This window comes from Rattus rattus, chromosome 12, assembly GCF_011064425.1.
Source record: "Rattus rattus isolate New Zealand chromosome 12, Rrattus_CSIRO_v1, whole genome shotgun sequence".
In the NCBI taxonomy this organism is placed as follows: Eukaryota; Metazoa; Chordata; class Mammalia; order Rodentia; family Muridae; genus Rattus; species Rattus rattus.
This window is the reverse complement of record NC_046165.1, coordinates 74,977,463-74,988,095: the sequence shown is the minus strand read 5'-3', so window position 1 is coordinate 74,988,095 and position 10,633 is coordinate 74,977,463.

Below are 10,633 nucleotides of genomic sequence, written 5' to 3'. Positions count from 1 at the left end.
AGTGGAGCTGTTGCATGTGGGTTCCATAACTGACCAAAACATAGCTGTGCAGTGTGTAGATATGCACACAATAAAGATGTGTCTCTAAAATATGTTAACCAGCCCAGGTCTTGTGGAACACCCCTTTCATCCCAGCAGTAGGGAAATAGAGGCAGACAGATCTCTGTGAGTTCGAGGACAGCCCAGTCAATGTAGTAAGGGATAGGAATGGAGAGATGACTAAAATCAGACCAGCGATTGTCTAGAACTGAGTGTGTGGCCTGGTGCCCATGAGGCCAAAGGTACTTTGCATGACGATAGGAGTGGTGTGTAACAGTTTTCATGGTGGCATTTGCAAAACCTCATTCACTGAGGACACTTAGGCTTGACTCTTTGGTTGATTTTTTTCCCCCTTCTCTTACCCTAAGTACTCAGTAGACGGTCTCTTAGATATACAGCATAATGTAAGTGTTTTGGAAATTAAAATAGTTCGCATCGGGGTTAGTGTGTTATGGGATAAAATACCACATGTGAATCAGTGAGAAGAACCAGATATGGGATGATTTACAAAGCGAGCGGTGCCTTGAGCCAAGAGTGAAAGCCAGAATATAAAATGGGGTCCTTCCACATCCCCCCTCCTCCCCCAGAGCACTTCCTTAGCATAGCAGAAATCTCAGCATGGGGCCATTTGGACCTGCACAAGATACAGTAAGGGTAGAAGCCAGACTTTCTGGGTCTCAAGGGGACCAGCAGATTCTAGCCACCATATGGGCTGAGTTAAGAAGAACCTTCATCCCGGCAGTTCTGATATGGCTCACTGGACGTGAATAAGCATTGTTGACAACATTGTACCCAAGGACCTTGAAGAATTTTTCAATCACTTCTCAGCAACTGTTCTCACCAGTGATGATACTCAGCTTAGCGTGCTAAACTTTTTTTGTTTCTGCTCTGTGAAGGCTTACAAACAAGTCTTTTTTTTCTTCCTTCCATTTTTATTAAATTGGATATTTCTTATTTACATTTCAAATGTTATTCCTTTTCCCAGTTTCCTGTCCATCAGCCTCCTAACCCCTCTTTCCCCTTCTATCTGGGTGTTCCCCTCCCCTTCCACCCCGTCACTACTGCCCCCCAATAATCCCCTACACTGGGGGTCCAGCCTTGGCAGGACCAAGGGCTTCCCCTTTCACTGGTGCCCCAATAAGGCTATTCACTGCTACCTATGGAGTTGGAGCCCAGGGTCAGTCCATGTATAGTCTTTGGGTAGTGGCTTAGTCCCTGGAAGCTCTGGTTGGTTGGCATTGTTGTACATATGGGGTCTCAAGCCCCTTCAAGCTCTTCTAGTCCTTTCTCTAATTCATCCAACAGGGGTCCTGCTCTCAGTTCAGTGGTTTGCTGCTGGAATTTGCCTCTGTATTTGACATGTTCTGGCTGTGTCTCTCAGGAGAGATCTATATCCAGTTCCTGTCAGCCTGCACTTCTTAGCTTCATCCATATTATCTAGTTTTGATGGCTGTATATGTATGAGCCACATGTGGGGCAGGCTCTGAATGGCTGTTCCTTCAGTCTCTGCTCTAAACTTTGCCTCCGTATCCCCTCCTACAGATATTTTTGTTCCCCTTTTAAAGAAGAAGTGAAGCATTTGCATTTTGGTCATTCTTCTTGAGTTTCATGTGGTCTGTGTATCTTGGGTAATTTGAGCATTTGGGCTAATATCCACTTATCAGTGAGTAGATACCATATGTGTTTTTTCTGTGATTGGGTTACCTCCTCAGGATGATATTTTCCAGTTCCATCCATTTGCCTATGAATTTCATAAAGTCATTGTTTTTGATAGCTGAGTAGTATTCCATTGTGTAGATGTACCACATTTTCTGTATCCATTCCTCTGTTGAAGGGCATCTGGGTTCTTTCCAGCTTCTGGCTATTATAAATAAGGCTGCTATGAACATAGTGGAGCATGTGTCCTTGTTATATTTTGGAGCACATTTGGGTATATGCCCAGGAGTGATATAGCTGGGTCCTCAGGTAGTGCAATGTCCAATTTTCTGAGGAACCTCCAGACTGATTTCTAGAGTGGTTGTACCAATTTGCAATCCCACCAACAGTGGAGGAGTGTTCCTCTTTCTCCATATCCTCGCCAGCATCTGCTGTCGCCTGAGTTTTTGATCTTAGCCATTCTGACTGGTGTGAGGTGGAATCTCAGGGTTGTTTTGATTTGCATTTCCCTGATGACTAAGGATGTTGAACAAGTCTTTTCTGTCTCCTTTCCTCTCTTCCTCCCATTCTCTTCCATCTCTGTGTGCTCCCTTCCTCTTATGTCCTGATTCTCCATACATTTTTTTTTACCCTTTATTGACTTATTTCAAGGAATGACCCTGGTAAAGAGTCAGCATTTGAATAGTTTCGGCTCGCATAGACTCCTGTATTTGAATGCTTGGTCCATGGAGAGTGGCACTTTGAGGAGGTGTGGCCTTGTTGGAGGAAGTGTGTCACCATGGTCGCTTTGAGGTCTCTATGCTCAAGCTATGCCCAGGGTAGCATTCCAGGGCCTCTTCCTGGCTGACGGGGGAAGGCTATCCCCTTCTGCTGCCTTTGGGACAAGAAGAAGAACTCTTAGCATCTCCAGCATCATGTCTGCCTATGCGCTGCCCTGCTCCCCTCTACGATAATTATGGACGGAAACTGTAAACAAACCTCAACTAAATGTTTGCCTTTATAAGAGTTGTCTTGGTCATGGTGTCTCTTCACGGCAATGGAAATCTAAGACGACATTTATTCAAGAATCAAAATTAAATTAACTCTAGGTTTGATCCTTAGCAATGCCCACCCTGACACACACACACACACACACACACACACACACACACACTATTATGAGGGCTGGGACAGTCGGTGGTTCAATGCTTGTCTAACTTGTACAGGGCTGTGTGTTTGAAAACAATAAAATGAAATCTAAACAGCCAGGCATAGTGGTGCATACCTGTAATCCTAGCACTTGGTAGTTTAGACAGGGTCATTATAAACCGAAGGCAAGCCTAGGCTACAAACAGCCATCCTATCTAAATGATAATAAGAACAAACCATTCTGCAAGTGTAGGCATTGGTTTATTTAACTACCAATCTCATGCGTACGAAAGAGCTGACCCTCAGTCAGTGTACTGCAAGGGCAGCATCATCAAGATGGCTTGCACTCATGGATTGAATTGTCACCTCAAGTAAATAAACACCAACCAAACGGTCTAGCTAATTCATGAATGAACGCCTTGGGTCAACTCGCCCAAAGAACACAGCTGTCCTCAGATTGTCCTCCCGAGGCACCTTCAGGTTTGCACCTCTGAGTAGTGAACACCAGCTAGGACCAGTCCACCAAGCAGTCACAGTGCTGAGCAAACTAGCTGACAAGGGAAGGGTAGACGATAAGGGTCGCTTTTGTGTTTCTTTGGTTGGGATTCTTAAGTCAAAAGATGGTAAGACGGAAAGCACAGTCAACTTTGAGACAGACATAAAAACTCTGCAACTCTCCAGGGAGAGAGAGAGAGAGAGAGAGAGAGAGAGAGAGAGAGAGAGAGGAAGAAGAAGAGGAGGAGGAGGAGGAGGAGGAGGAGGAGAGAAAGGAGGGAGGGAGGAGGGAGAGAGAGAGAAAGAGAGAGAGGAGGGAAGGAGGGAGGGAGGGAGAGAGAGAGAAAGAGAGAGAGGGAGGGAGGGAGAGAGAGAGGAGAGGAGGAGGGAGAGAGAGAGAGAGAGGAGAGGAGCAGGGAGGGAGAGAGAGAGAGGGAGGGAGAGAGAGAATGGATGGCTTCCAATGCATAGAGTAGCTGTGGCACAGAGAAGGTTTTGACTCCCGGTTTTCCCTCAGCATCTGAGGGCTCCCAGAGAAGCTTACAATTAGGGAGAGAAAAACCTTTGAGAACTTATTCTAAAGGGGTTATTTTGGGGAAAGTGTAATTGAAAGAAATCGCGGCCAGTTGGTTTAGAATTTGCTCATGTAAAATGCATGCCTTCCGCAATGCACAAAGGGTTCCTGTTATAAGCCTCTCTGGTACCAGCGAGGAGAATTGGTCCACTGGCAAATTTATTGAGGGATTTCTCAGCTTAAGTACTATTTGTCTGTGAAATCTTTTGCAGATGGTAAAGTTATTTTAGTTCACGGCGATGTCCTCCGCATTTGTAAAACAGAGAGAAGGAAAATCCTAGGCATGTGAGGCCAAGAAGTAATTACACACTGTCCAGAGAGTCTGAAGGAAGCCGTAATATCCAGTTGACATCAATAACCCTTACTTAAAAGTAAAAAAGAATATGTCCCAAATAAATAATCTAATGTTTCAGGGCATCAAGAGGGAAAACAAAAGAAGGGAAAGAGAAAGGAAGGAAGGAAGGAACAGAGGGAGGGTAGAGAGAAGCAGAAGAGGGTAGGAGAGAAGGGAAGAGTAAGGTAAGACAGCGCTCTCACTTTAAAAGGAGATGTTCAGGAAAATAGAGCCCACTCATCTGCCACCAAAAGCATCAACTTTCAGCACACGGTCACTGAACCTGAGTGGGAGCCCATCTGTGGGCCGTACGTACTGTTGACCAGAAAAAAAAATGTCATTCTGATACCTCAGTTTGAGGTCTCATCACCAGGAAACCAACTGACCTGGAGGGTCAAGGGTGTCATTTGTCTTAAGAGACTCCAAGAGCCGTGGAGGGAGAAGTAAGTTCCAAGCCCCCAATGCTGAATCAAGAAAGGAGAGCGGAGGATCTGCCTCTCATCAGGAACTACAGGCCCAGAGTTCCAGGAGCTAACAGTGACCTAGAGCAGGCGGCTTGGGTGCTCATTCCACTTCAGAGACAGCTCCCGGAGGTCAGGGGTCAGGGGTCAGGGGTCAGGAGATGGACACGCCATTGTCCCTGCCGGCAATGAAACCGATAGACAAGAATTAAAGGGAACTTTACTTTGGGAGGCTAAGTAACGTGTGGAGGTCAGAAAAGCAGAGGCAGAGGGGATGGTACCCACCAGAGAACCACGGTTCTCACCTCTGCCGTCCCGTGTGTGGGCAGAGGCAACAGATCCTCTTCCCCATCTTTCACAGAGATGGTTAGCTGCTTTTCATTCCCAGAATCCCTTGCAGTTCACTTCTCTTACTTTCTCCCTGCCCCTACATGACAGTGCGAGAGAGGCAGCTCCTCCATGGATTCTGCAGAGAAGTAAGTAAATAAATGCCTGTCATCCCAAAAGCGTTTTCCTGCAGCAAAGGCCCAGAGCTCTGAGACGCAGAGGGGATGCAGGGGGTAGGTATGGGAACAGAAGTGAGCCATTAGCATGTGACACGCAGGACGCACATCTCTGTTTACCAAGGGGTTTCTCTGTGGCCTTATCTTGGCAACTCTTCTGGGCTTCTTTTAATGTAGAAAGAAAGTCATTGGAAGCAGAGAGCTAAAGAAGACTCTGAAGTGATTGGACATAGCCAAGAGGCTAAGAGATTTCAGCTAACAGGAGGGATGGGGAGAGAGACATTATTTACACTGTCCCAAACCCTAGGAGAGAATCTGAGCTATGCATTTGTTTCCATTTGGATAGATAATGCCTCAGTCTGGGGAAGGACGAATCCAACAGTAATGTCTTGGAAGCTAGACCTTTGCAAAGCCAACGGAAGAAACCTTGTTTTGCTCTATTGTCTGAGGTTGTAGTTACACACAGAGGAAACACACCTACTACCCATTAGGTAGTCGCAAAGGTAAACGGACTGTCATGGTGTACGGTGAGACACAAAGGCTGTCAGCCATTAAACATAAGGAACACATGCACTGACATCAGATTCCTCCTGGAAGAGGGTAATGGCTGACTGTTGGTCAGAACTGACCTGAGGGCCCAGTGCAAGCCACTAGAAGCCTGGAGCTGCTCAGCCCTTGTCTCTGTCCAGCACTGCGTCAAGACCTGGCCCCATCCCCATGTCTCAAAATTCCCTTCAAGCTTTAATGAAGTGTTGTTTTAAGAGCTCACTGAGCCAGACCTGTAAATTGTCCTTTTCATGCATCATTTTGGTAGCATTGTCTTTTAACGAGGTCCACCTCATTTGTTTGATAAGCCTCAACCTTTACCCAGGTATTTGGTTAACGTTCCTCCATAGGAACATCCTGGGTCAAAACAGGATATCCAGTGCCTTAACCCAAAGCAGTTCTTCATTCAAGAAACCAACTAGTGGGTGGGTGAGGAAACGGCTTATGTACTGCGGTTCTTCCAGAAGACGTGACTACAGTTCAGGGCACCCATGTTAGACAGAGCACAGCCACCTGCTACCTGAGTGCCAAGAGCTATGGCGCCCTCTTTTGGCCTCCACAGGCACTGCACTCAAGTGTGCAAACACATAGACACATATATGCATAATTAAAGAGTAAAACAATCTCTAAGATAAAAAAAACTAGATTTTTTTAAGTGTTCTTAAGGAGGTGGAGTGAAGCATGTTCCTCAAGTAATCAAGCAAAACCAGGTAAAAGTTGGGAATCTATTCATGTTGGCATCCAAAATGTATCCAGTAGTCCTTAGCACAGTACTTTTCATAGGCTTTCTTCTTTCTTTTTTTTTCTTAAGTTTGTGTAAATCTAAGAAAGTCTAATAGAAAAAGTGGGAGTAGCTGAGGTTTCGGGTTAATCCTTGTATGTATCTCTTGCCCATGTCATATAGGACACACTACAGACGCCCTGAAAATCACAGCCTAGGCTATGCCCTTGTTTTCAGATAAGTTTGTGATTATGCATTAGCATCTTAAAAATTGCAAACAGGAAGGAAAGAAATGCAACACATCAGTGTTTCTTAGATGCAGTAAAAGTAGCTGTTTATCCAGTGTTTGCCTCTGCTTTGTGTATTGATTCTTCTATAAACGTTTTATTGATTCCTGATGGATTTCACAGTCCCAGTCATCTCCCTGTCCCTTTAAATCCACCCTCTGCCCTGGCAGCCTCCCCCTCAAAAAAAAAATAAAGATAGAATTTAAAAAATCTTGTCATGGAAGCTGTAATGTGTCAAGGCGTGTCACACGGTATATACCCTTTTGTTCACTCCTCTTTGCTTGCAAATGTTCATTACAATGAGTCTTTGGCCTCTGTTTCAACACCTCTGGCTTCTGTTACACTATCAACACTGAAACCTCACTGGGAGTCCTCTTGGATATCCTGTTGTTGATTGTGTCATGGAGAGCCTGCCGCTTTGAATCTGTATCACCAGCCCTTACACATGTTCCAGCAGTTCATAGATGGGGTAGATGTTGGGATGGACTAATTCAAAGCCCTGGCCAGCCTACCAGCTCACCCACACCCACACCACCAGGGCGAGCTCTCCAGCCCGGCCACAGCTAGCACACCCAATACCACAATTGGCAGGGGGCAGGGGCAGTGCTCCTGATTTCATGACCTCTGAGCCAGCTCACCCACACCCATGCCACCAAGGACAGCTCTGCTGCACTTCCAGGTGAGGTTCAGGAAATGTTCTTTTGAGTGCTGCAGCTGGTGAGGGGCCGGGCCAGCTCTCCTGTGCTCATGCCCCAGGGCTGGCTCACCGGCTCCCTCTCAACCAGGGTCAGCTATGTGCTGCCCAGGCAAAGGGCAGGGCCAGCTCTCCCAAGTGTGGTGGTCAACAATGGGCAGAACCGGCTTAGTAAAGTGCCATAGGCAGCAGTCCAGCACAGGGACATCTTCGTGACTTATGATGGTAACACAGGCCTGAGACATCCACACAACGTGGTTCTGATGAGATAGAACCATGAAGCCAGACATGGACCCTGGCAGAAGCCTGGGCTAGGACATCACCATGGGCTCAGGTGGCTGTGCAGGTTCCTTTTATCTGCCTGTTCCTCACAGCTGTGTGGACTCTCCAGTTCCACCTCTCTCCTCAGCGTATAAACCCCTCAGCGTTGCTTTCTCTCCCATCTCTGCACTGAGGTCTCCTTCTTTCACATCTGTCCATCACACATTCACCCATTGTCATGATGCCTGCAGTGGGCCCTTGAGTGTCTTTCTTCTAGCCTCCTTGGGCAGATAGGCATTGGTTCTTAATATTGGTGTTTCCAAGATAGTCTGACTTCTTCTTTTCCTTATATTTCAGAAAATGAAGAATGGGGTACAAATAAGGGATTGTGCTTTAATGTCCCCAAGGACATTAGGTAGCAAGAAACTTGTGGTGAAGGGAAGGGCGCTCTTTCAAGTTCTAGAATAACATAAAAGAAGTCAGGAAACATGTGCTGATGGGTTTTTTTCTTTTTTTTTTTTAAGATTTATTTATTTATTATATATGAGTGCACTGTAGCTGTCTTCAGACACACCAGAAGAGGGCATTGGATCTCTTTACAGATGGTTGTGAGCCACCATGTGGTTGCTGGGAATTGAACTCAGGACCTCTGGAAGAGCAGTAGGGTGCTCTTAACCGCTGAGCCATCTCTCCAGCCCGCTGATGGGTTTTAAATCCATTCAAATACATTATTTCTGTAATTTTAAAAACCTAACAAGCCACTTCAGACTTCAGTTCAAGCCCACACCCCAGTGCTTGCTGATTCTGGCTACGAACAGGCATCAGTGACTGCAGATTACATTCTTCAACTGTGCTTACCCCAGTCAAAGGAAAAGAAGAGTAAGCCAGCTGTCTAGTTTGATCCAGAAGTCAGAAAGGTGCATTGCACTGGAGGACCCTTACCCTGGGTGATGAATGATAGAGAGAGAGCTGTCGGTCTTCCTTACCATCCTATCTCTGAGTTGCACTCAGAGCCCTGATTTCTCACCACAATCGAGAACAGGAGAGTGGGCCCCTTTCAGGTTCCCATGGATTGCCTGCGTACTACTTTATGTTTAGAAGTTGCTCTGTAGCTGCTCCATTAATGGACGGTTTGTCCTCAGTCGGAGGCCTAGCCTGCCTCTAACTAGCCCTGTGACCTTGGCTACTTCACCTTGGTAATCTTACTTTCCTATACCTATAGAGGGAGGACACGGAGCAAGCCAAAACCTTACAGTCTTTTATCCCGCTTTCATGGTCCTGAAATGTTAGGTACCAAACTGTCTTGGTGGGTTATTTGTTTTGTGAAAAAAGTAAAAGTAATGTTAAAGCTGTTGTTGTTGTTGTTGTTGGAATAACTATGGTAAAGTCTTAATGGTGTGTGAAGGTACAACTCCTCCTTATCAGTTCAAGCATTATCATCAAGCTAACCAAACCTGATTGTTTCGAGCTACGGGAGGATGCTGCTCTTGATTGATTTGGGGGAATCCAACTCATCAGGAGACACAAATTGCTGAAAGTAAGGACGGGGTGGGCATCAATCAAAACAGACCAAGCCAGCAAGTGGGAAAACTAAATAAGAAACATTGACGCACACACGTGCACCAAACACGCCTTCTGCCTTGTGTGGGCAGCCAGGGAAGCTTCTGAGGGACAGAGATGCACATGGACTGGAACACTTTGCATTGTGACTTCAGGCTTCCACCTAACAGGGTTCTAGAAGCCTCCATCTGCCCCCATTTTGAGCTCCACATGCACCTTTGGTTCACTCACTGCGTTCTGCAGCCTTAAAGCCAAGTTTGGGGAAGGAAGAAGACTGAACTTGAACTGGGGACCCCAAGAAAGGATACAGTCCCCCTCAGCAGCAACCATGAGGAAGTTACCCTTTGCCCAGTTGGAGACATGAGAGAACAGGAAGCAGGCTCAAGGGGGGCGCAGCTCTCAAGAGTCAGTACATCTCTCCAAAGGAGAAACAATAGGGACAGACCAGAATACACATCGCAGGTGTTGTTGTTGTTGTTGTTTTACCCAGAATGCAGTGCAATGTCTTCGTAGCCTGCTTTAGATCTAAAAGCCAAGATGGAGCTCAATACACCTAACGGCAGCCACTTTCAAGCTCTAAATGGCTCTTCCTCTTCTAGCAGGCTCTAAGTAGAGGTAGAGCAATGCTAAGCCAATGAAACAGTTACGGGTGTCTGTTGAGGGGCTCACGGCCAGGTACTGGGTTTAAGAGCTCAATATGTATTGACTTTTTAATATGCAAGGCGACTCTCTGTTGTAGAAACTTTCTTCTGGATTAGGAAACTGAAGCACAAAATAAATAATTCATTCGAGACCTCAGGCTGTACAGTGGGGCCAGGATCTCTACCCAAGATAAAGGGTTCAACAATACACACCTTAGCTACATGATCAAATGACTCCCAGCCTGCAGCCAAGGCATCTAACACATCAAATATTTACACACAGATCACTGGGCGTACGCCCTTGAGCAGGCTGACATAGTAAAGATTAGTCAGTCACAATAGCTCCCACCTTGTACGATTTATACGATTTTCCTTCCTTCTTTTCCCTCTAACTTTTCTGTCTTTATGAGACACAATTTAACTGTGGCCCAAGCTAACCTGGAACCATGAAGCCCAGGCTAGCCTAGAATCTGCAATCCTCCTGCCTCAGTCTTGAACCACCACACTTGGCTCCCCTTTTAGTTTTAGGAATAACAGAAATGCAGAGGAAAATAGGGAGAACATTGATATGGGATCATAGATCAGTTCTGGAATGAGATGGGATGATTTCTGACTGAGGAAAACTTTTATCCTTTCCATGACTGATGTTTGGGGGCGTCTTAACAAACAGGAGTCAGGCAGTCCTGAGATGTGGGGTACAATTCTGTTAGCTCTGTAATTTGTGAGTCTTAGA